The sequence below is a fragment of the Ambystoma mexicanum genome, chromosome 10 (assembly GCF_040938575.1).
Source record: "Ambystoma mexicanum isolate Mex_15411 chromosome 10, UKY_AmexF1_1, whole genome shotgun sequence".
Classification (NCBI taxonomy): domain Eukaryota; kingdom Metazoa; phylum Chordata; class Amphibia; order Caudata; family Ambystomatidae; genus Ambystoma; species Ambystoma mexicanum.
In genome coordinates, this window is record NC_090932.1 from 1,170,883,722 (window position 1) to 1,170,910,793 (window position 27,072).

General features: G+C 46.1%; 1 protein-coding gene across 3 annotated transcripts in view; it reads right to left on the reverse strand.

Annotated features, from left to right (window-relative positions):
* The window catches only part of LOC138492131 (uro-adherence factor A-like), a 1,977,591-nt gene that overhangs the window by 1,026,035 nt on the left and 924,484 nt on the right, over positions 1-27,072 (reverse strand). The window lies entirely within an intron of this gene.

Genomic DNA, 27,072 nt, shown 5'->3' on the forward strand with positions numbered 1-27,072 from the left:
GCTTCTCGAGGTATCTCGTGGCCGCCTTGCCAGTGCCAAGCACCCCGGCAACCGGAACCCCACCACTTTTTACCCCAACCACGAAAGTCGGTACAACCCTTTGACCGGAGGACTCCGCGGCTGGTTTCTTCCCGGGCAGTGCGACGACCTCCTTCTTCTGCTCTTCTGCGAGAACTTCTTCTCCCCTGACCGACGTCGAGCCTTGCTGCCACTGCCTGGAACAACTGCCACCGCTGGAGGATCCTTTCCGCTTAAGGTACCGTGTTCCGCCTGGCCTCCCTTGCCACCGACTGTACGGGGTAGATTTAGCCCCCGGCTTTCGAACCTGGGAGTGCCTGGAATACCCTGGCTAAACTTCTAAGCCACTCTAAACTCTTTCTAACTCTTTGCAAGACTTTGAATCCCTAATAACAGCGTGATCTTGGGCACATTTTCGCTCCGGCTACTCTAAGAGTGGGCCCTGCCTAGTGACTTTTGCTCACCTGTGACTTTGTGCTTCTTTGAGCCTATTGCAAGTGTTCTGAACCTTAGAGTGGTGTGTTTAACCCATTTCTGTTTCTTTTTACCCCTTCCTTAAACCTACTAGAGTGTCATCTAACGTTAAGCGCTCACCTCTGTTTTAATTATGTGGAGTTAACTTAGAGTTGTCTAGATAGGAGTAAGGGTTGAAACTGCTTTCATTATAACTGTGTTTTAAGTGTTTTTACTATACTTTGCTAGAGTGTTTTCAACTTATGTGTTCTTAAAAAAATAAATAACTATATACTTTTGAAACCAAGCTCTGGTCAGTGTTTGCTTGTGCTATTGTGTCTGAGTACATACTGTGTATACTTTGCATACTGCCTAACTCTTCTTGAGGGAAGTCTGACTGCTCAGCCACAGCTACCAGGTAAATCTGGGTGGTGCAGACTGCTACCAAGTGGGTTTACTGCTATACCTGTAGTCTTAAATCTTTTGCAGTGTTCCCCAAGGGAACTGCACAGGTTTCTGCCTAACACTGGTGTACAGCGGTGGGATTTGTATTGAGTATACATTTTATTGTGCTTTAGATACCTTAGTGCAACTAACCACAAAGCTTAGCACTGTAAAAGTAATCCTCTAACATGTCAGTTATAGAAAGCTATAGTCAAGAGTCCCTTGCAGCCAAAACTGCTGATTGTTTAAGAGTGCTCTGTAAACATAAGGATCTCCTGACTAAGGGCAAGAAAATGGAGCTGATTGAAAGATTGTTAGCTAACCAAAGCCTGGGTGATGGTTCAGAGGAACCTACCACTCCAGTAACTGTAGATGACAGTATTAAAATTAACATGGAGCAAAATGTTGATGATTCTGAGGAAGAGTCAGAAGAGGAGGGTGAGGCTGTTGTGACTGTCCCCCCTAGGCCTCTGCCTGCTCTACCTGCTGTACCTACTGGACCTTTACCAGGTCCCACATTTAGTCCTCAATACTTTGAACTGGAGAAAATGAAACTAGAATTGGAGTATAAGAAACTTAATGCTCAAACTGACAAAGAACTAAGGCTAAGGGAAATGGAGCTCAAGTATGACTTAGAAATGAAGAAATTATCTGTTGAGAATGCTTCTCTCTCTGGCTCCTCTAGAAGTTCCAGTCCTAAAAGACCCCGGATGCCTAAAGAATTGGTTGGTATGTATGAGCCTAAGTTGGATGTGTTGGATTGGTTGTCTCTGTTTGAATATAATCATGGGCTCCAGAACATCACAGGAAATGACTTACTCACCTGGTTGTTCTCTAGGCTTCCCCCTGTTGCAACTGATGTGGTAATGGAGATGGGGGAGGAGGATAGGAAGGACTATGAATGTGTGAAACTAGCTTTGATAGCTAGGTTTGGGAAAACCCCTTCCCAGTATCTTAAGAGGTTTAGGAGCCTCAAAAAGCATGATGGTACCCCTTGGGCTACCTGGGTGAATGAATGTTTGAAAAACTTAGAGGGATGGATTAAGGGTTACAAGGTGAACACTTATGAAGGTATGAAGAATTTGTTTATGTTGGAGACTATTTATGATGCCTGCTCTCCTGAGCTCAGACAACACTTGGCTGATTCCAGGGAATTGGATTCCCGGAAACTAGCTAAGGCTGCTGACTTGTGGGTTGCCAACAGGGCCACTCACAAGGATTCTGGGGCCACTCAGAAGAAGGATGGGGAGAAACAGTCTAAAAAGGACTCTAAAGAGAATTCTAATACTACAAATTCCAAAGAGGGCCCCAAACAAAACTATAAGGGTAAGCCACCAGGGAAACCAAATCAGGCTAGTGTACCTCCTGGTCCCAGACCAGAAGGAGGTCAGAACAAGCCTCCATTCCAGCGAGCCTTTGGCTCATGCTTTGTTTGTAAGGCTACTGACCATGTGAAAGGAGATCCCAGATGTAAGGGTAAACCTTCAGGGGTCCAGCTTGCCTCCTTAGCCTTCGCTCCAGAAGAGGAAGTACATATGGCAAGTGGAAACTTTCTATTACTAGCTGATGAACCCACTGGAGTCTCAGCTAGTGTTTCTTTAGTCTCTCTGGGGTTGTGGGAACAACAGAATTTAGATGTCTATAACTCTATCCCAGATAATACTAAAGAGTATTATAAGGACAGTGTCCAGGTGAATGGTCAGGAGACTCCTGCCATTAGGGACACTGGAGCCAGCATAACTGTGGTGGATGAATCATTTTTCAAGGCAGAGGATGTTGCTAAGGCACCCAAATGCCTCACCAAGTTAGCTGGTGGGCCTGTGCAGATGTGTCCCCAGTTACCAGTTCTCATCCAATGTAATGATATGGCTGTAAAAATACCTGTCAGTGTACAATGTGAAGTGCCAGGTAGGGTTCTGTTGGGTAATGACCTCAAAGCTCTTGGAGTTGTATCTCATACCCCCAGACCCCCTAGCAAAAGGTTACAGGAACTCACAAAACCTGCAAGAGAGAAAACCCTGAGAGGGTTATCTCAGGAGATGATGACAGAAATCACTCCTCTCCCACTGGAGCAACTTACTGCAGTAACTACCAGAGCAGGAGCAAAGGGGCAACCCAAGACTCCTAGGAAAAAGCCAGCAGCAAGCACCCCAGTGCTTCCAACAAGGACTTCCCCTAGGTTGTCCAAAGTTACACCTGTAACTCCACCTCCAGCTGAGGCTGAGAGGGAGGTACCACCCTGTGTGGTTGAGCTAGACTCTGAGGAAGAGCTAGAAGGAGGCCCCAACCTTATTGGAGATTTGGACCCTGAGGACCATCCTGAGCTGCAGTCTTTACTGGCAGAAGGTGGGCCTAGCAGGGCAGCTTTTCGTAAGGGGCAAAGAGAATGTCCAACTCTGGAGGGTCTCCGCCACCAGGCAGCTTCTCAAGCTGATGGGCAAGAGCCTGGGAAGTATAGGTTACACTGGGAAGATGGCCTCTTCTACAGTGAACCCACTGAGTCTGAACCTGGAGACTACAAACGCCTTGTAGTCCCACAAGAGAACAGACAACAGTTCTTACAACTAGCCCATGAGATACCTTTGGCTGGTCACTTGAGTTTCAAGAAGACCAAGGAAAGGCTCTCACTCTACTTTTATTGGCCAAAGATGGGGGCTGAAGTAGATAGATATTGTAAGAGCTGCCATACCTGCCAGACTTCTGGTAAGGTTGGTTCCAAGAATGTGGCACCTTTAGTGCCTCTCCCAGTTGTGGGAGTCCCATTTGAGAGGGTAGGGATTGATATTGTTGGTCCCCTTGATCCTCCAACCTCCTCAGGCAACAGGTTTATCCTTGTTGTAGTAGACCATGCTACTAGGTACCCTGAGGCAATTCCTATGAGGACTGTTACAGCTTCGGCTGTGGCTAAGGCCCTCCTCGGTATTTTTACCAGGGTTGGGTTTCCTAAGGAGGTAATCTCTGACAGAGGGTCAAACTTTATGTCCCACTACATGAAAGCCATGTGGAAAACCTGTGGAGTTACCTACAAGTTCTCAACCGCTTACCACCCTCAGACAAACGGGTTGGTTGAAAGGTTTAACAGAACCATGAAGAGCATGATAGGTGCTTTAGAAGAACCCCTTAAGAAAAAGTGGGACCTTCTACTGCCATGCCTTCTCTTTGCTTATAGAGAAGTCCCTCAGGAGGGAGTAGGTTATTCTCCCTTTGAGCTTCTCTACGGCCATCCAGTCAGAGGTCCATTGGCCCTGATTAAGGAGGGATTGGAAGGTGCTCCTCCCCTCAAGCCAGCCAGAGTGACTGACTATGTGATAGGTCTCCGGAGGAGAATGTCACACATGATGGCAGAAGCAAGTGACAACTTGAAAGCTGGTCAAGCTCTGGTCAAACATTGGCACGACCAGAAGGCTAACATGGTTGAGTTTACTCAAGACCAGCTAGTTCTAGTTATGCTCCCAACAAGGCAGAGGGCCTTGCAAGACAAATGGATGGGACCCTTCAAGATTGTGGGAAAACTTGGAGAGGTCAACTATCTGGTGGATCTGGGCAGACCCAGGGAAGCTCCTAGAGTCTTCCACACCAACCGACTAAAAGCATACATCTCCAGACCTGATGTAGGAGCCTTGCTTCTAGCTTCAGCTGCAGAGGAAGAAGAGAGTGAATCTCTCCCTGATCTCCTCAGAGGTGTGCCTTTAGACGAAAAAGTTGAAGGAGTCAATCTCTCTTCAGACCTGACACCTGAGCAACAAGAGGAGTGCAAATCTATGTTAAATCAGTTTGCCTCCCTGTTCTCACTGTCACCAGGCTTGACCCCTTGGGGTCAGCATGAGATACTCACTGGTGACTGTCTGCCAGTCAAAAGCAGAGGATACAGAATGTCAGAACATGTCAGAACCCACATCAAAGGAGAGGTCAAGAAGATGCTTGATCTCGGGGTAATAGAGCCCTCTACTAGTCCATGGTCTAGCCCAGTTGTGTTAGTACCAAAGGCAGGATCCAAAGACTTGAGATTCTGTGTGGACTATAGAGCTCTAAATGCAGTCACCAAGACTGATGCCCACCCTTTGCCCAGGACAGATGAGTTGGTGGATAAACTTGGTGCAGCCAAGTACCTCAGCACATTTGACCTGACGTCAGGCTATTGGCAAATAGCCCTGACAGACCATGCCAAGGAGAAAACTGCATTTTCAACCCCAGTTGGCTTGTACCAGTTTAAGGTCATGCCTTTTGGACTAAAAAATGCACCTGCCACATTCCAAAGGATGGTGAACCAGGTTCTGGCTGGGATGGAAGACTTCTGCATGGCATACTTGGATGACATTGCAGTCTTCAGCCACTCCTGGGAAGAACATGTGACCCACCTAGGACATGTGTTGCAGGCTCTGGAACAGGCCCATTTGACAATCAAAGCCAGTAAGTGCCAGATTGGTCAAAGTAAAGTGGTCTACCTTGGACATGAGGTAGGAGGTGGAGAAATAAGGCCTTTACCCAGCAAGATTGAAGCTGTGCAAAATTGGACAACACCAACTACTCAAACCCAAGTGAGAGCTTTTCTAGGCCTCACTGGATATTACAGGAATTTCATTGAGAACTATGGGACCATAGCTTCTCCACTGAATGTAATCTCCTCTCCCAAATTCCCTAAAAAGGTAAAATGGAATGAGGAGTGCAATCAGGCCTTTGAAAAACTGAAGAGAGCTTGTTGCCAAGCTCCAGTCTTGAGAGCTCCTGACTACCACCAACCTTTCATTGTACAAACTGATGCTTCCAATGTAGGTATAGGTGCAGTTCTAAGCCAACTGGATGAGAAGGGTAGGGAGCACCCCATTTGCTTCATCAGTAGAAAACTGAAGGATCCTGAGACAAGGTGGGCAACTATCGAAAGAGAATGCTTTGCTATTGTGTGGGCACTGATGAAGTTTAGGCATACTTGTATGGTTCTACTTTTGTTATTCAGACTGACCACCAACCCTTGAGATGGTTAATGCAAATGAAAGGGGAAAATCCAAAACTATTGAGATGGTCAATCTGCCTGCAAGGGTTTGATTTCACCATTGAGCACAGGTCAGGGTGTCACCATCAAAATGCTGATGGACTCTCTAGGATGTATATCATCGACTAGAGGTATGAGGTTCATCCAGGAGTGGATTAAATCCTCCTGTCCCTTAGTCTGGGGGGGGCGAGTGTTAGGGAGAATTCTCTGTTTAGGCTGAATTTCCCTACCTAGTGAGTCCCCCAGCAGCTTTGCTGGATTTCTGGGGTTTCTTTTTTTCTCCTGCCAAGAGTGGGACTCTTTTACCCTCACTCTTGGACATGTTGAAGTGTGTTTTCTTGGTTAAACCTTGTGTTGAATGGGCTATGGGGTCTTTTACTCCATAGGGCCTCATGTATTTTTGTGATGTGGGTTACACAGCACCCTCTGTGCCGTGACCCAGGGGTGTCCTAGGGACTCCCCAACATAGACTCCATACCCTGGGACTGACTACTGTCTCCCAGGGCATGTAAAGTCACCAAAGACTTTGCTAGTCTTGAATCCTGAACAGAACCAGTACAAACCATCATATTGTGGACGTACTGGCTGGGGCAATTCGATTGCCCCAGGGTCTGTTAGTCGAGGGGGCACGTCTCCGTCCCCCCTGATCGAGTTTTGGCTGGTGGCAGTGGAAACTACGTTTTATATTCAACCGCGAATATTTTCCTATGGGATTTCCCATTGTTTTAGGCTAACACATTTAATTATTTATTTACGGTAGCCTTAAACATACCGCCGGTTTATATATTTATTATTATGACTCCGGTTGGGACTTTTTGCCAAAACTTGATTCTAAAATGGCGTTGGCGTTCGCCTCTGTAACTCTGACCCAAAGTGGAGCCCTTTGTCCCACTTTTGGCGGGCTTCTCCACAGAAGCCCTCCAAAGTGGTGCCACTCTGTCTTGGGTACTTAGGAGGGGTGGAGGGGGATTTAGGCACCCTGGACTGAGTTACCTTGGTAACTCAAGTCGCACTCCGTCCTGATTGGCCCAAGTGGTGAGCCGGCCGGCTCACCACTTAGCAAGTTTGAGTGACAGCTAGGCTGGGTGAATGGGGGTTTGCTGCATAAAAGCAGGGCTTTGGGGACTGGAACTTTAGAAGTCGCCACAGGACCAAGAATCCGACGAGGGAAGAGCTGAGCCGACCTGCTTCGACGACACCACCCGGTGGAGCCCTGCTGAACCGTCTCACCACTTTTCCCGACGACCGAGGAGAACTCTTAACGGAGTGGCTCCTTCCCTTGACTGGTGGGGACAACCAGTTTTCGCCTTCTTTTCGCTTCTCGAGGTATCTCGTGGCCGCCTTGCCAGTGCCAAGCACCCCGGCAACCGGAACCCCACCACTTTTTACCCCAACCACGAAAGTCGGTACAACCCTTTGACCGGAGGACTCCGCGGCTGGTTTCTTCCCGGGCAGTGCGACGACCTCCTTCTTCTGCTCTTCTGCGAGAACTTCTTCTCCCCTGACCGACGTCGAGCCTTGCTGCCACTGCCTGGAACAACTGCCACCGCTGGAGGATCCTTTCCGCTTAAGGTACCGTGTTCCGCCTGGCCTCCCTTGCCACCGACTGTACGGGGTAGATTTAGCCCCCGGCTTTCGAACCTGGGAGTGCCTGGAATACCCTGGCTAAACTTCTAAGCCACTCTAAACTCTTTCTAACTCTTTGCAAGACTTTGAATCCCTAATAACAGCGTGATCTTGGGCACATTTTCGCTCCGGCTACTCTAAGAGTGGGCCCTGCCTAGTGACTTTTGCTCACCTGTGACTTTGTGCTTCTTTGAGCCTATTGCAAGTGTTCTGAACCTTAGAGTGGTGTGTTTAACCCATTTCTGTTTCTTTTTACCCCTTCCTTAAACCTACTAGAGTGTCATCTAACGTTAAGCGCTCACCTCTGTTTTAATTATGTGGAGTTAACTTAGAGTTGTCTAGATAGGAGTAAGGGTTGAAACTGCTTTCATTATAACTGTGTTTTAAGTGTTTTTACTATACTTTGCTAGAGTGTTTTCAACTTATGTGTTCTTAAAAAAATAAATAACTATATACTTTTGAAACCAAGCTCTGGTCAGTGTTTGCTTGTGCTATTGTGTCTGAGTACATACTGTGTATACTTTGCATACTGCCTAACTCTTCTTGAGGGAAGTCTGACTGCTCAGCCACAGCTACCAGGTAAATCTGGGTGGTGCAGACTGCTACCAAGTGGGTTTACTGCTATACCTGTAGTCTTAAATCTTTTGCAGTGTTCCCCAAGGGAACTGCACAGGTTTCTGCCTAACAAGAGCCTGAAGGATCTGAGAAAGAGTCACCATCTTGAACTTGTCCTTCCTGAGGAACTTGTTCAAGTTTCTCAAGTCCAAGATGGGTCTCAGTCCTCTGTCCTTTTTTGGGATGAGAAAATATGGGGTGTACCAACCCCTGTTCCTCGTCCGCTACAGGTACCAGTTCTATGGCACCTTTCTCTAGCAGGGTTAAAATTTCCTGCAACAGGAGCGGATCCGGAATTTTAGCAGAGTTGGCTCCCGGTGGATGATTCTGAGGCCTTTTTAGAAAGGGGAGACAGTAACCTTGGGCTACTGTTTCCAATGCCCAAGCATCTGAGGTATTGCCCCGCCATTCCTTCATATGTTGAGAGATCCTGCCTCCCACTGGTGTTTTGTGCAACAAGGTCTCAGAGGGATTTGGAGGTGGCTGCAGGAGTGGCTGAGGGTACAGATGCCGCTCCCGAGGCTGATTTTGCACCTCTTCCTTGTGCTCCACGAGGGAAGTTTCTTTTGCCCCTTTGAGAAGCCTGTCCTCTTCCAAAAGAGGAGTAGTATCGAAAAGAACGACCCCTCCAGGAAGATGAGCCGGAATAGGGTTTTAGAGGCTGGCGCAAAGAGGCACTAAGTGATTTAGCTGCTGCTTTCGAGGTCTGAAGTTTTTCTAGGCTTTCATCAGCCTTTCTGCCAAAGAGCCTCAAGCCATCAAAGGGCATGTTGAGGAGTCTAGCTTGCACGTCTGGTGCAAACCCCGACTTCCTCAACCACGCAAATCTGCGTAGCACAACGCTTGCAGCCATGGATCTGCTGATACTATCAGCAGTATCCAGTCCAGACTGGAGACATTTCCCCATTGCCTCCTTCCCGTCTTTGACTATATTCAGGAAGCCTTCCCTTTCCTCGCCTTCCGGAATATGTATCAGCCGCCGCCGAAATACAGTCCCACAGGGTATGGGGAAACCTGGCTAGGGTACAGGTGACATTTGCCGACTTAAGTGCCATACTGCCTGACGTGAAAACTTTACGACCCCAGGCATCAATTTTTTTATCCTCTCTATCTGGAGGGATAGTTGGATAAGTAGTTTGTGTTGAAGTAGATGCTGTCTGAGTAACTAAACTCTCTGGAGTCGGATGTTTATTCAAATATTCAGGATCCGTTCCAGCTGGTCTATATTTTCTTGGAAAAGTGCTATCTGCAGCAGCAATAGTCTCTGGTTTCTCCCAGTTTTTCTCCACAGTCCTTTGAAGGGCCCTGTGGAAAGGGAGAACAGGATCTTTCTGAGGTCCCTTGACGATTATATCCGCCATGTCATCTTGTTCAAAAATGGGTGAAGTATTACCCCAACCCATATATTCAACTACCCTGGTCATAAGACCCCTGTACCCAGCATCTGCATGCTCTGCAGGATCAGGTTTGGCGAACTCTAATTCTGAGGATGTGTCAACTCCACTGGCAGAATGTAGAGTATCACTCAGGTCTCTCATTCTCGATTCCTGGTCAATAAGTTCCTCAGGAACTTGTCTTGTACTATAAGTAACTCCCAAAGGAGTAACTTCGTCTTCTTCTGAAGCAGACTCTTCATAAATTGCTGACATAGATTTGAAAAAGTCTTACCTGGGCAAAGGAGTGAATCTCATTTCTTCCTCTTCCATCTGCTTCGAAGGAATTGGCAAATCCTTCGAAGATAATGGCGTGGAGGATGTTTTTGGCTTTGGAGTCGAAATTATCGACGCCGAGGGCGTCGACGAAGTCTTCGACGACTTGTGTTTCTTGAATGCACTGGAGAAGTGCTCGACTCTCAAAGAGTCTTCGACGGTTTTACGTCGACTCGAGTTTTTTTGGATTCCTCAACGCTAAAAGTCTTTGCCATGGTAGCCTTGGACTTCCCTTTGTCGTCTTTCTTGTGTCTTTTTGACGTAACCTTTTTTGAGGCCTCCCTCCACACCGCCAGTTTACCTCTCCTCTCACGAAGAGCTTTCTCGGTCATTGATTGGCAGGACCCGCAGTCGTTGGTTCGGTGACTGGAACCGAGACACCAGAGACAAATCCGGTGGGGATCGGTGATCGACATCTTAGACCCACAATCTGCACACTTCTTTAACCCAGTCCTGGGTGTCGAAGGCGTTGAAGATGACGACATTTTCTTCACAGAAAATAGAAGCGCGCCGTTCTCGATAGCGAAGCGATCTGAAAAACGGAACTGAAGCAACAGGCGCGGCTCGAGCTATTTATACCATTGGTGATGTCGACAGTACGGAGTCCGTCGAGGGACAATCAATGCCACGACCTCGAGCACAGCGCTCTCTGCCGAGAATTTTTTTTCCGAAGCTAGAGATAACGAATTATCACAAGATGAGGAATACGTGGGAGGACACAATCCATTCGAAATACGATATTTAGCCAGGCACGCAGATATGGCGAGGGAAACAAGGCGGGTAGAATATTGGCCAACCTGATTAAGCATGAGTGGCAATCACACCCGATTACCAGTACACAAACGGCACAAAATGAGGTGGTGACGAGCGAGGAAGGTATAAATGGGGAATTTGTCAAATTCTATCAAACACTATGCAAACAGGGATAGGAAGACAAGCATTGAGATAAAGACCTATTTGGCGACACTGGATCTCCCGAAGCTCCCGCTTGAAAAAAAAATGGCACTTGATCAGCCAATCAGTGCGCAAGAAATTGATGAGGCGATTAAAGAACTCTCAACAGGTAAGGCACCGGGCTCTGACGGGCTAGGTGCCGAATTCTATAAGGAGCTCCGTGCGGAACTAGATGCTGAAAACTTGGGAGGAAGCCCTAGAGGAAAACATACTGCTCCCAACAATGAGAGAAGCCATAATAACTGTATTGCCCAAGCCCCGACGCCCACCTTGTGATATGTCGTCATACAGGCCCCTCTCGCTCATTAATGCTGATGCTAAGATATTTGCGAAGGTGTTGGCGAATTGGATGTTACCCATAGTATCCACTTTGGTGCACTCGGACCAGAATGGATTTATCCCCCAAAGGTCTACCGCCTTAAACCTTCGTAGATTGTTTGGTGTAATGGCGCAGATAGATCCAGACAGAAGCGTAGTCGCAGTGACCCTTGACACCGAAAAGGCATTCGACTCCGTCTCATGGGTCTTCCTCCTCACGGTACTAGAAACATTCGGGGTGGGACCTGGCTTCCTCAGATTTGTACGACTGCTGTACACCGCCTCCAGGGCCAGAGTGTGCACCAACAGAACCATCCCCGAGCTATTCCAACTGGGTAGGGGCATGCGGCAGGGCTGTCCGTTCTCACCCATACTATTTGCTTTAACCATAGAACCCATGACAGCAGCTGTCAGATTGAGGCATGGAGATAAGGGAATAAACATGAAAGGCTCCACCCAACTAATCTCACTATATGCTGACGACACGCTTCTATACGTCAGAGAACCCGAGAAAAACATTGCGCCTATAATGGCCGACATACACGAGTTCGCGGAATACTCTGGATACACCATAAATAATGCTAAATCGGAAATATTCCCGCTTACCCCCTCTACTAAATGCCCAGCAGTTACTTGTGGACTCAAGTGGTCGGAACAACATATCAGATACCTGGGGGTTCTAGTATCCAGAAACAGACACACCCTGTACATTGACAATCATGACCAAGCACCACAAACACTGAATACTAAGATACAGATTCGGAGACACCTCCCTATATACCTACATGGCAGGATCACACTCCTTAAAATGATAGCTCTCCGCAAGCTACTATATTTTTTTGTAAATGTGCCTATATGACCTGGCAGGGATTTCTTCTCCAAACTGCGATCAATGGTAGTAACCTTCCTTTGGAATGGGAAAACGGCCAGAATAGGGTGGGAAAGAATGATGGAGCCTTACTGCACTGGAGGTATAGCTACCCCTGACTTTGAGCTCTACTATCTGGTCGCTCAGGCACAGTTTGCAAAATATTGGTATGAGGAGTCTGACGGATAGCCACATACGTGGATAGAAACGCACACCACATCCCCAACAGATATAAAATCGGTTATATTTAACTCACGACACAAGGACACATGCAAATACAACCCAGTGAGCTGTACGGTCTGGGCCTGGGGCGCAATATTTAAAAGGTTGAAACTAGAGACACCTTATAACCCGGAGGCCCCCCTGTGGAACTTTCCGGGTATCCCCCCGACATTCGATACAGGTATACAGGAGGCCTGGGATCCCAATATGGAGATGTGGGTGGGTGATATGTTCATAAATGGTAAATGGTAAATTTGCAACCCCGGAGGCGTTCGCGAGAGCGCTGGGCAGAGGGCCGCTCAAAACACTGAAATACTATACGATGAGACCTGCGTTTCAGAAGAGGTGGCCGCTTTTTCCCCCGACTAACCCCTCCCCCCCCACATCCCTGTACACAACTCATTTCCGCAAGAATGGGGCTGGGAATCTCTAAATTGTATATATCATTCAGACCCATACCCCTACAACCAACCGGGTCAAAGATAAATGGGAAACAGACTTTCCCGAGGAATGGAATAGATATTGAGCACTTGCAAAAAGAGTTTCACTAAACGCTGGTTTGCGCCTGATACAATTCAAAATCCTAAATAGACTACACTACACACTGGCTAAGGTGGCCAAATTTGCAACAGATTGTACTGGTGAGTCCCCAAATGCGGCTCCCCACGGGTGGGTTCCTTTCATATGTACTGGGAGTGTGAAGCACTGGTGGGATTCTGAGGAAAGGTGGCTGAGATGCTGGCGGAAATTACGCAGATACCCCCACAGTTGACTCCTCAAATATTTATTCAGAGACATTGGTAAGTGTTCTGAGAAAACTAGAAGACTATTCAATGCCTCATGTGCAGTGGCAAAGAAGTGTATCCTACAGACTTGGAAATGTTCTACACCACCAAGCATGACCACTTTCCTTCGCATACTAACTTATGTTAACGAATGTGAGGAGCAATATGTTTTGACCCAACCCGGCGCAAGTCGACCAAAGGACATATGGGGTCCCTCCCGCATGTATTTGTGTGAAATGCTCTCCGATGATGAAACTGCCATGTAACAGTGTGTTTATGAGATGTATCTGTGTGATGACTTCAATATAATGTGGGGATGGCGCTGCTGTATCTGTTGAGACCACTGTTAATTAATAAAAAAAGAGTAAAAAAAATAATAGACACCCCCCCACCCTCATCCCGATCAACATGAAGGGCTGAGTAACCATCATGAGTAGCCAGTAACATGGCATGATGTTTTGGTCATCCAGGTTTCCATATTGAAAAACATATCCAGGTTTTGCTCCAAAATCATATCTGAAATTTCTAGGGCATATTTTATAAGAGATTGGGTATTTAGTAAGCAGCATTTAAGTTTCCCATTAGGAGATAGTGTATTGGTTACCTCCTCATCCTTAGTTAAACAATTGCCTTTATCTTGCACCAGGGGCTTTCCAATCCCGTGGGCCGTGGAAGCTCCCTCACAGGACAGGAAGTCACCAGTGTTCCTTGGATTTATAGAGGCTGTAATGATAGGGGGAGGTATAATATGTATAGAAGCAAGGGAAGGTTTCTTGCTTTCATCCCAACCAGTTCCTTCAAAGCAGATTTCCACTGCCTTGTGCATTAATTGATCCGTCCCGTGGGATTTAATAGCTGCCTCAAGGGAGCATAACAGCAACTGAACAGGCAGGTGTGGTCGGTATGGTGGAAACGTAATGGCCATCACTACAAATAATTTAGTGCGATTTTTGCTTATGTATCATAGAGGTAGCGATTGTGTTGGCCCGTAGGCTTCTTACTTCTGATTTCTCGCAGACAATTTTTATTGCTTCTAAAACTTCTTGCAAACCCATATTTAAAGTGGGAAACTGCGCTGGTAGCCCCGTACCTTATACAGACCGTTACAGACCGCCCCCGACGCGCAGGCGCTAAAGCGCCTGTCCGGTAGATTTATCTGTGGAAGAACTACAAAAACTTGGGAATTGTAGTTCTTTTAAGCTGCTAAACGTGTGGCAACCTTTAAAAACTGGGTGTCTGCAGGTTTGCAGATACTGCAGTATGGAAGCACGGCAAGAGGTGATTTTAGGTACAAACAAAAAAGGAGACACGTAAAATTACCCTTTTTTACAAATAAGAATACAAACTTTAAAATACAAGATTAAAAAATGTGCAATACACGTAAGTAAAAGTACTTTCCTCTCTGTGCGAACAAACCTGGACTAGTTGGAAGTTATAAATAGTGATGCAACAGAGACTACCCTCAAACTATTCAGCTCAAGCGGCAGAACTTGTAGCACGGATAGGAGTCCTAAAATATCAGCTTATGAAGATGTCACCATATACACTGACTCAGCCTACATGACATCTACAGTGTATGCACTCAGGTTTAAGTATAGAAGGGCATATGGGTCACCAGTTCAGCATGCAGTCTTGCTGGCTAGACTAATTGAAGCATTGAAAGGCCCTTTACACATAGCCATAGTGTAGTGTGCAACGCACTCAATAGGGAAAGATTTAGTTTGATGTGGAACCGCAGCTGCAGATGCAAACAGACAGCTTATGTGCCCTTTCCAAAGGAAAGCCAAATGCCTGTTACAGCAGTACAGCCGGGAAGACTACCAGAAGCTTACAGTGCTCTATCAAAGGAACACATAATTGAGTTTCAGAAAAGATCCCAACAGAGGAAAAAGCATTATCGGTGAAAAGAGGCTGTACGAAGTCACCCACAGATATCGTCTGGAGACAAAACAGCACAGGTAACGTAGTAATGCTAGTGAACATTGCCCTAGAACAGCTTCATTTTCCAACACATGCACCTAAGCAGCACATTGCTTCTGACATTAGCAAGGTCTGATTTGTACCTAATTTGGCCGAGCAAGTTGACAAGTTTGTGGCAAATTGCACCACATGCACCACATTTCGTCCTGGACACAGTCTCAAGACACTGAAGGCAACATTACCTCGCCCCACAGGGCCATTCAAGGAACCCCACGTTGATTAAATCGATAAGGTGAATCAGTTCAGCACCTACAGGTATGTATTAGTGTTAGTGCACCCTTATTCCTGCTGGATAGAGGCCAGACCTCGTGTCAATGCACATGCTAAATCCACCGCCCTGCATCTAGTAAGGGAGTTATTCCACAGGTGAGGAATATGGACATTCTGAGGTCCGATAATGGACCGCACTTTGTAAACAGGTTTCTAGGATAGGTTACCCGACTGTTAGGAATAAGGCATAAGCTAAACAGTGCTTACCACCCTCAAGCAAATGGGGTAGTGGAAAGGATGAATTGTTGGCTCAAACTAAAATGAGCTAATCTATGTGATACTCTTGAAAGGAGCTGGCTACACTGCCTACCCCTGGCCCTGTTTAGTTTGTCATCAGCCTGGTAAGGGCCACCACCTTACGCCCTGCAACGTAGTGACAGTAAGCAAAATGCATGCCCCAGCTGTGCCCTCACGAACTGTGTCAAATGCCCACAGGAGAAATCAAAGCATGCCACTGGGCCCCAACTGATCCGAAAAAAATAGTAACAGAAGAACCTCTTCAACTGCAAGCAGGAGACCGAGTCTACGCTAGACAGCACATGAGAAAATGGAATGAACCCAAGTTTACTGGTCCCCACAAGGTAAAAAAGGCAACAGCGACTGCAGCCAAGCTGAAAAATCGTCGCGCCTGGATTCACCACACCAATCAACACAAAGACACAAGGACAACACTGCAACAGTAAAGATCAACAGACATCGGGACTCCAACAAAAGAGTAACAGCGAACGTTGAGTAATACTTTTGAACTGTAGAACAATTACAAGATGAGAATGAAGCCTTTTGGGCACAAAAGAGCAAGTGCAGCAAGCTATATGCAAAAAGCTCACAAAAACAATCCTAGAAATGTTAAGAATATGTTTTTAGGGATATGTTGTCTATTTTTCTCCCCTTCTTTCCTTTTCTTTAATGGAATTGTTAAATTAAGGATCTAGAGCTACCAAGCATAATAGCACAAAGATAGAGACTGTACATATATTTAGAACTAACCTTGTGACCAGACATAAACGACATTTGAGTGAAGAAACAAATAACATCTTTGATGAACGTCATTCAAAGGGTACCAATGTTTGGTACGACCTCATGAAAGCCATTAGTAGGGCACAAGTTAATGAATTGTGTTATATATGTGGGTTTATCCTGGATGTGGTTGGCACCCACCCCCAGATTATTCTTATCGCAGGAAGTGCAGACTTTAGAGGAACAGTGACAAGCACATTTAATAACTTGCAGGATACAGCGGCAGTTCCAGGGACACACAGTTCGAATAAACATGGAAAAGAGGTCCACAGATGAATGCAGAGGGGTGGGAAGATATGATGAAGTACAGTGTCCAGCAAAACCACAGATAATTATAGAGGGCGCAACATTCTGGAACATGAAATGGGTGAAGGGGTAGGCAGTGTTCAGTGCTGAGGGGCTAATGGGATTTACACAAGAAGGTATGCAAACCGATGAACTCTGTAGAAATTTGTGGGCTCTGCATGTTAAGTTGACAAGTCTGCGTCAACATGATCAATCTATAAACATTCAGAAGCTCACTTGATCTACATTTTGTTTCTGAGGCAAAGGATGTGTGCCCATTGGCACCAACAGTAATTGCAAACAGACCTACATGATGCCAGCCCTAAGTGAGGGCACAACCACCATCATGGATTTCCTATGGCAGTGTGGCACCAAAGCCTACTTCTACCTACCACCCTCTTGGAATGGCCTCTGTTTGCTAGTAACTTTGCATGCTCCTGTCATGATGGTACCTGAAAAGCATGTGCAACTGTGCCAAGGACGATCCCAGTCCCCCAAGCCGCCCCCAACAGTTATACATATGAACTCACCTAGGGTGCAAAGAAAGAAAGAAACTTTCTGGATATTTTTCACAGGAAGCCAACAAAGCCTTGAAGAAGGTGCCTGCTCAGTATTGTTTCTTTCCATAAACTGCAGTTTTCTTTACCTCATTGCTGGCTCCAGGGATAAAGACTGCTACCAATTCAAAATGGCACCAAATAATACACTGGAACCTGATGGAGCTTTCTAATGGCACCGAAAATGTTGTGTACTCAGGCTTATGGCACTTCAGAACCGGATGGTGCTCGACCTACTCACAGCAATGGAGGGTAGGGTCTGTAGGAAAATAGGGAGTATGTGCTGTACGTACGGCCTCCCAATGACGCTGACAATGGTTCCTTAACCCTTGCCATCAAAAAGATAACCAAGTTGACAATGGACATGGAGAGAGCAAGAGGAATTGTCAAGGTTGATGACTGGCTAAATGTTCTAACATCATGGATGTCTCATTGGCTAATTCATTTCTGCTGAGTGTTTCCTATCCTTGTTCTTTTAATAATACTCTGGTGTACTTATCAGATAGTAGTAACTTGTGTTTCCCATGGTAATAAAAGTACCCTTCTTGCAGTGATGACAGGTAGTGCCACTCATTGTTGGAAAGATGAAAGCTGACATACAGCTGAGCAGCCACAGGTAGGAGAATCAAATGTGTATCCAATAAATAGACATTGTTGCCCAGAAGATGCCCTTTGGTCACCACCCCCCGATCCAACCAATTACCTTGAGTGCTATATAACCATAAAATCAGACTGGCCAACCAGCCACTTAAGATGCACCCCATGAGAGTATGCCATATGTGGTGGAGATTTGAGAGATATACATAAAATTTGGATACCCAGGATTGTCTAGTGGGAGTTTAGAGAAAGATTAATTCCTCAAGGGATGAAAGGCGAGAGTGTTGGGGAGTATGAGCATATGGGCGATTACAACAGCATTGGAGAGTACATCCAGCGCCCTAAATGTGCACAAAAATACAGGTTGCAAAAGTCTTTCTAAAAATGAGCAAACAGCATGGAAGCCAACAGAAGAACAAGTTACTTACCAACTGTAAGGTTCTTTCCACTGGATGTTGCTCCCACGTATTCCTCATCTTGTGATAATTCGTTATCTCCAGCTTTGCTGTTCGGAAAAAAAAATTCCCGGAAGAGGGCACTGTGCTCGAGGTCGTGGCGTCGATTGTCCCTCGACGGGCTCTGTACTCTGTCGACGTCACCAATGGTATAAATAGCTCGAGCCGTGCCCGTTGCTTCAGTTCTGTTTTTTCAATGAAACATATAGGAAGAACACCCAGGCGTGCCCCATGACCGATACATTCTTTGTGAGAGGAAAGTGTAAGAAAACGTAAACTGTACTGTGGGGTAGGATGGGAGGGTCGATGAGGAATACGTGGGAGGAAGATCCAGTCGAAAGAACGTTACAGTTGGTAAGTAACTTGTTGTTCGAATGGATTGTGTCCTCCCACGGATTCCTCATCTTGTGATAGGCTCCCATAGCAGTAGCAATTTTGGAGGCGGGAGTACTAATTTCAGTTTTCGTGGACAGAATGCAGAACTGCCTTGGCAAATAAACCCTCATTAGAGGAGGCAGTATCCAAACAATGTTTAACAAAAGTATGCATTGTTTTCCAGGTTGCAGCTGCACAAATATCTGCTGCCGGGACTCCCCTCTTTAGAGCAGCAGAAGTAGCCATTCCCCTTGTAGAATGGGCACAAAGCCCATCTGTTGTTTCTTTTCCCGCTTATCTTTAGCATTCAACTATGGCTAATATGATCCAGCGGGAAATTGTCTGTTTTGTTACAGATAAGCCTAATTTATGACCAGTATAACCCACGAATAGTTGGTCATCTTGTCTCAATTTAGCCATCCTTGAGATGTAAAAACTAAGAGCCCTCTTGGGATCTAGTCTGTGTAATCGCTCCTCTTCCTTGCCCAGATGAGGAGGAGGATAAAAAGTTGGTAGTACTATTTTTTGTGACAAATGGAAGTCCGAGACTACTTTTGGTAAGAACGATGGTTTAACTTTAAGGATTACCTTATCCTTATAAAAATAGTATATGGTGGTTTGCATGAGAGAGCCTGAAGTTCACTAACCCTGTGGGCTGATGATAGGGCCACAAGAAGGACAGTTTTTAGAGTTAAAAGCCTCAATGGACATGAATGCAGAGGCTCAAAAGGTATGTAAATCAAGAATTTTAGTACTAAATTTAAATCCCAAGTTGGTACATGAAAAGGTACTGGAGGGTATACATTAGTAAGCCCTTATAAGAATTGAATGATTAATGGTATTTTGAAATATGAAACCTCTTCCGAGGAGCGCTTGAAAATGGACAGCGCAGCAAGGTATCCTTTGATTGTTCCTATCTGGAGCCCCAGATTAGCTAGATGTAATAGAAAAGAAAGCACCATTGGGGTGCCACACTGAAAAGGGTCCACATCCTTGTCTTTGCACCAGTTACTAAACCTGTTCCAGCAACATCGGTACAAAGATTTTGTTACTGGTCTTCTGGCCGAAAGCAAGATTTCCATTGCTTTCATCGGAAGATCCCAATCCTTGTATCTCAACCTCTCAGAAACCATGCGTGAAGGTTGAGTGTCTTGACCTCTGGATGGAGAACCCGACCTTCCTCTTGCGAGAGAAGATCCTCCCTTTGCGGAAGACGTATTGGAGGGCAGATGGACATGTCCAGAAGGTCCGGGTACCACGTCCTCCTGGCCCAATCCGGGGAAATTAGGATCATGGTTTTCGTGAACTTTCTCAACCTCCTGATTACTTGAGGAATCACGGGGACTGGGGGAAACGCATACAGCAGTGGAAACTTCCACTCCACTACGAATGCGCCTTCCAGAGCTCCTCTTTGAGGAAATTCCCTTGAGCAGTACTGATCGCACTTCCGGTTGATCGCAGTGGCAAACAGATCCACTTGAGGGGTTCCCCAAAGGGCGAAGATCTCCAGAAGGACTTCCTGAGCTATCTCCCACTCGTGAGAGACCGTGCTCTGCCTGCTCAGAGCGTCTGCCGCCGTGTTCTTCTCTCCGGCTAGGTGAATTGCCGATAGAGAGATTCCTTCTTGTATTGCCCAGAACCATAGCTGCATTGCCTCTCTGCACAGTGGTAGTGACCCTACCCCTCCTCTTTTGTTGAGGTAGCACATGGCCACCGTGTTGTCCGTCATTATCAGGACATTCTTTCCCTGTACAGAGGGCAGAAAGGCCTTCAGAGCTAGTCTGATTGCCCTCAGCTCCAAAAGGTTGATGTGTAGTTTGGACTCCGATGGAGACCAATGACCGCTGGTCGTTGGTGTGTGCTCCCCACCCCGTGAGTGAGGCGTCCGTCACTACTGTTATCGCCGACCATGGTTGCCAAAAAGACTCTCCCTTGAGAATGTTGTCGTTGCAAGCCCACCATAGAAGATCCTGAGCAACTGCGCTTGGGACTTGCAGAAGATCCGACATATTCCCAGAGAACTGGGACCACTGAGTTCTGAGTGCCCATTGAAGGGATCTCATTCTCAACCTGGCCTCTGGTACTAGGAAAATGCAGGATGCCATGAGGCCAAGCAACCTGAGAAAATCGAAGGCCGGTAGACGTAGGGCATTCTGGAATTTTGTTACCATCTGCTGGATGTGGAGAGCTCTCACCTCGGGAGGCAAGGCTTTTCCTGAGGAAGTGTCCAAGACTGCTCCGATAAACTGGAGCTTCTTGGATGGTATCATGTCGGACTTCTTGAAATTGAGGGAGAAGCCCAATTTGTGGAGGAAGTGGCAGGTGATCGAAAGATGTTCCTGAGCTTGTTCTGGAGAACTTGCTCTGATGAACCAATTGTCCAGGTAGGGGTAGATGTGAATGCCCCCTCTCCTGAGACTTGCTGCCACAACCGTCAACAGTTTGGTGAAAACCCTCGGGGCGGAGGTCAACCCGAATGGCAGAACTCGAAATTGATAATGAGAATTGCCAATCGCGAACCTCAGGTACTTTCTGTGCTTTGGATGAATTGGCACATGAAAGTAAGCATCCTGAAGGTCCAATGATACCAGCCAATCTTGGAGTTGGAGAGCCTGAAGGATCTGAGAAAGAGTCACCAGCTTGAACTTGTCCTTCCTGAGGAACTTGTTCAAGTTTCTCAAGTCCAAGATGGGTCTCAGTCCTCTGTCCTTTTTTGGGATGTGAAAATATGGGGAGTACCAACCCCTGTTCCTCTCCGCTATAGGTACCAGTTCTATGGCACCTTTCTCTAGCAGGGTTAAAATTTCCTGCAACAGGAGCGGATCCGGAATTTTGGCAGAGTTGGCTCCCGGTGGATGATTCTGAGTCCTTTTTTGGAAGGGGAGGCCATAACCTTGGGCTACTGTTTCCAGTGCCCAAGCATCTGAGGTAATGCCACGCCAGTCCTTCAGATGCTGAGAGATCCTGCCTCCCACTGGTGTTTTGTGTAACAAGGTCTCAGAGGGATTTGGAGGCGGCTGCAGGAGTGGCTGAGGGTACATATGCCGCTCCCGAGGCTGATTCTGCACCTCTTCCTCGTGCTCCACGAGGGAAGTTTCTTTTGCCCCTTTGAGAAGCCTGTCCTCTTCCTCTACCAAAAGAGGAGTAGTATCGAAAAGAACGACCCCTCCAGGAAGATGAGCCGGAATAGGGTTTTAGAGGCTGGCGCAAAGAGGCGCTAAGTGATTTAGCTGCCGCTTTCGAGGTCTGAAGTTTTTCTAGGCTTTCATCAGCCTTTCTGCCAAAGAGCCTCGAGCCATCAAAGGGAATGTTGAGGAGTCTAGCTTGCACGTCTGATGCAAACCCCGACTTCCTCAACCACGCAAATCTGCGTAGCACAATGCTTGCAGCCATGGATCTGCTGATACTATCAGCAGTATCCAGTCCAGACTGGAGACATTCCCCCATTGCCATACTGCCTGACGTGAAAACTTTACGTGCCCAGGCATCAACTTTTTTATCCTCTCTATCTGGAGGGATAGTTGGATAAGCAGTTTCTTTTGAAGTGGATGCTGCCTGAATGACTAAACTCTCTGGAGTCGGATGTTTACTCAAATATTCAGGATCCATTCCAGCTGGTCTATATTTATTTTTTTGGAAAAGTGCTACCTGGAGCAGCAATACTCTCTGGTTTCTCCAGTTTTTCTCCACAGTCCTTTGAAGGGCCTTGTGGAAAGGGAGAACAGGATCTTTCTGAGGTCCCTTGACGATTATATCCGTCATGTCATCTTGTTCAAAAGTGGGTGAAGTATTACCCCAACCCATATATTCAATTACCCTGGTCATAGGACCCCTGTACCCAGCATCTGCATGCTCTGCAGGATCAGGTCTGGCGAACTCTTAATTCTGGGGATGTGTCAATTCCACTGGCAGAATGTAGAGTATCACTCAGGTCTCTCATTCTAGATTCCTGATCAATAAGTTCCTCAGGAACTTGTCTTGTACCATAAGAAACTCCAAGAGGAGTAACTTCGTCATCTTCTGAAGCAGATTCTTCATAAATTGCTGACATAGACTTGAAAAAGTCTGATCTGGGCAATGGAGTCAATCGTCTTTCTTCCTCTACTATCCGCGTCGAAGGAATTGATAAATCCTTCGAAATTGCCGAAGGGGTCTTCGAAGACTTCGATACTGGCGTCGAGGATGTTTTTGGTTTTGGAGTCGAAATTATCGACGCCGAGGGCGTCGACGAAGTCGTCGAAGTCTTCGACGGCTTGTGTTTTTTGCATGGCACTGGAGAAGTGCTCGACTCTCAAAGAGTCTTTGACGGATTTACGTCGACTTGAGTTCTTTTAGATTCCTCGACGCTACCGGTCTTTGCCATGGTAGTCTTGGACTTCCCTTTTTCATCCAATGGAGCGACTTTAGGGGTATGGCTATTTAGAGGGTCTTTCGAGGGGGTAGGGGCGGCGTTCTCGAAAACCTCCATCTTTTTGTGGAATTCTTCCCACTTACTGGGAGAATCCGATTTAGTCGGACATCAAATTTTTTCAGTCGACTCTGAAGAAGAAGATGATGATGAGGGAGATCTATATCTCCTCTTCATTTTTTTAGATGATGAAGAAGAGTGTCTCGATCTACTCCTAGATCGAGATCTTTTTGAGTGCCTATGGCGATCCGATTCCTTCAAATCAGTCGCTTTCTTATGTCTTTTTGACATAGCCTTCTTAGAGGCTTCCCTCCCCACCGACAGTTTACCTCTCCTCTCACGAAGTGCTTTCTCTGTCATGGATTGACAGGACCCGCAGTCGTCGGTTCGGTGACTGGAACCGAGACACCAGAGACAAATCCGGTGGGGATCGGTGATCGACATTTTAGATCCACAATCTACATACTTCTTGAACCCCGTCTTGGGTGTCGAAGGAGTTGAAGATGATGACATTTTCTTCACAGAAAATAGAAGCGCACCGTTCTCGATGGCGAAGCGATCGGAAAAACGGAACTGAAGCAACGGCCGCGGCTCGAGCTATTTATACCATTGGTGACGTCGACAGAGTACGGAGTCCATCGAGGGACAATTGACGCCACGACCTTGAGCACAGCGCCCTCTGCCGAGAACATTTTTTTCCGAAGCAGCGAAGCTGGAGATAACGAATTATCACAAGATGAGGAATATGTGGGAGGACACAATCCATTCGAAATGTCCTTATGAAGGACCAACAAAGCATGAGCAGCCATGCTTTAGTGAACCATAGTGTATTCACCCTATAGCCAAACATAACCCATGCCATGGTAAACACAGCTGCATTTAACATCAATTAGGGAAATATAAAAAACGTATTAACAATGATATGCAGGGAATCCGAGCATACAGTACATGTAGGTCCTGAAATCTAGTTGGACACCTCATAAGGATGAAAATCCTCACTCCCACAGCAGAAAGTATAAACCAAACCGTTGCAAGGAAACATACACACATTTCAACTGTAACTTTCCATAGCATATAGTTAAATGCTGCACAGTGATTGGCTAAAACGAGGGAGGCAAACCAGTTCCCTAGCTTGAGATGCAGTAGTGAGGTCATGAGAGAGCAACAAAGAGATAGCCAGCCCCAGTGCTAAAAGGACAGAACACTGCACACTGATTGGTCAAAATATATTGGTCTAGTTGAGTTTCCAGGCAACCATTTGAAAGACATATAACAAACTGTGTTCCTGATCAGTATGTCAAAATGAAATACAATGAAGGTCACACGCCAGTAAGAGAAGAACAATTACTGCTGGAAGATATTTCAGTTAAGTGTGAGGGGTCAGAAATGTGGGGCGGACAACTTTTAGATGATTTCTCAAAATATGCCATTTTATCAAATCGTAGGTTTCAAAAAACGCCTCACTATCCCTACCCGGACAAGATTTCCCTGCCAAACATACGCTAAAGATAATACTCTAACATAAAATATCTGGCCCTCACACTTGTACATAAAATACACAAGGCAATATATGGCAATTCACAACACATGCTTTGATAAAGATTCACTGTCTCTCTGTGTAACCTGGGTAAGCTCCCCTTCCCCAGGTATTAAGTTAAATTCAGTTGCAATGTTCAACAAAAAGAAACAAGGAAATCTGGGTTTGTAACAAAGTTCCACTTTAGCTCTTTGTACCTTCAGCTTGTCAAATGAAAGTTCTAGCAATCCAATGTTCAACAATAGAAAGATTCTTCTTCGTCCTTGAATAGTGATTTTCAGTTCATCCAATAGCAATAATGATATTCTTGGTCAGGATGATTTGTTACAACTTATAACTGTCAATACAGCTTCTGCATATCAGCTCTTCTATGATCGCCTTTCAACACCACAAATCAAATAACAACAATGATATTCTTGTTCAGGATGATTTGGTTATAACGTATAAATGTCAAAAGAAATACAGCTTCTGAATATCGGCTCTTCTCAGCTCTCCTTTCAACACCATAAACCACCATTGGTATATTTGTCAGAGTAACTTCACAACACTTCCACTTGGGTCACTCTGAAACCAGGCCCACTTCTACAAGGATTCACCATGCAGGTCTACTCGCCTGCCCAATAGTTTTCCACAATCAACAGTGCTTCTGAAGTTCGAAATCTACTGACAACCAAATGTTTACCACATCCTCATCAATGTGTAATTCTGTGACTCTCAACAGTTTTTCAGAAAAGACAAGATTCACATTAGTGCTCCTCAACACTTTCATGTAAGCAAGGCACTCTTCTGAACATTCATCTTCCAGAAGGGCAGCCTCTTTTCCACTCTTGTCTTTCTGCCACAACATCAGTAACCAAAACGCCTTTAAGGATGTAATTGTACTTTTCCTTCTTTTGGCTTTGGTAATGTGAGCTTTTATACCAGCTTCAATTTCATGTAACAATCAAAATTAACTAATTTCTCCTTTGTTACTGTTGCCTGCCTTTGTTAGCACAAGTGATTAGAATGCTAAATAACACTCACCGGCTTCTGTCTTCGATCCCTTCACGTGCTGCAGGACATCCACTGCTTTGGCTCCTTTCGAACGGACACACTTCCTTCTTGAAGTTGCCTTCATTCCCGCCATGCAGTCACAGAGCTCGACTTGCTCCTGAGACCCTCGGCTGCACTCCAGCTTCTAACCCTCGGCTGCACTCCAGCTTCTAACCAGCTTCTAACCACGGTCTCGGCACGCTTCCTGCTGTGCAGTCTCTGCAGTCTGGTTGATATGGGGGAAGCCTTCTTCCTTCACGCTTCCTGCTGCGCAACGTCTGCATTTCAGATTTAGGGGGAAAAGGAACCTCTCAGGACTGGCAGCTGGAATCTGATCTACTGTGGTCCCGGCGCCCTCTTTCCTCCAACTTTTGCAAGTACTGCCAACATTGTACTCGCTTTCTGCTGCTGCTACTGCTCCATCTCCAATTCCACCTAATGGCCTGCACCCGAGGAGCCTTTTAAGCCTCTCTGCTTCCCTCAGGTGTGGGTCATCAGCATTAAAAAGCTGACCACTCTTGCAACATTGCTCTTGAGCCTTCTTCCTCATCCTACTACTTAGGGAACTTAGGGAACTATGGGACTTGAAGTCCCCAGCGCCAAAGTTAGATTTTCTAGTCAGCTTTCTACTTTTAAACTCAGGTTTATTTCTTCCAAGTACATTTAAAGAAACATCACAAGTGTTTACTTGAAAAGGGGAAGGAAGTTAATTTAAGCCCTTATTAACAGACTTCCTTTCACTGTACCTCTGGGAGTTAGAATCATTTCTAACTTTATAAGTCCCAGACGGGCTTTCCTTAAGATGCTTAGGGATTTTACATTAGCTTTGTCCACACTAGAATATTGAATCTGTGGATCAGACAAATCATAACGATAATAAGCCATTACATGTCTTGGTACTTACGTTCTTTCCCTTTAATGACAAATATTGTGTCTCATCCCATAGGATCTCCTCACCACCCTGAGCCTTGTCTCCTCCCAGGTGATCCTCCCGCAGAGCTCCACCCGCAAGGTCAGGATCAGGAACCGTCTGCCTTTCCATGGCCACCTGGGAGGAGGCTTTAGGCAGGGTTTTTTTGAGGGACCCACAGGATTCATCACATAAAACGGAGTGAATAAGACACAACACTGCCCTATGCAGGATAAAGTGCACCGATAAGGCTCAATTTATTAAGGAAGAAGTTATGCAGAACGCCATTACACATGAAGTAGGATTGATGAGGATTCATTGATTTGTTTTCCAGAAGCTCACACATAACCCTCCCTGCATGTACATAATACAACTATAGACACCTTATGAAGTCACACATTTTATAGATAAACACACATAAGCATGTAAATACAAACACATATCCTTGTCATTGTAAGAGAATGAAGTTCGCGAGCAGCTAAGTCCCATCGTGAAAGCTCAACGATGAAATCATGAGAAACGGAAGCCAGACCTAATGTTTTCAACGATGAGTTGCAAAGTGTACCAGAGATAAATGGTTCACAATGAGGGGAACGGTAAAATGGTGCCAAACCGCTTAGGTCAATGGGAGAAGATGTCCGGTTCCA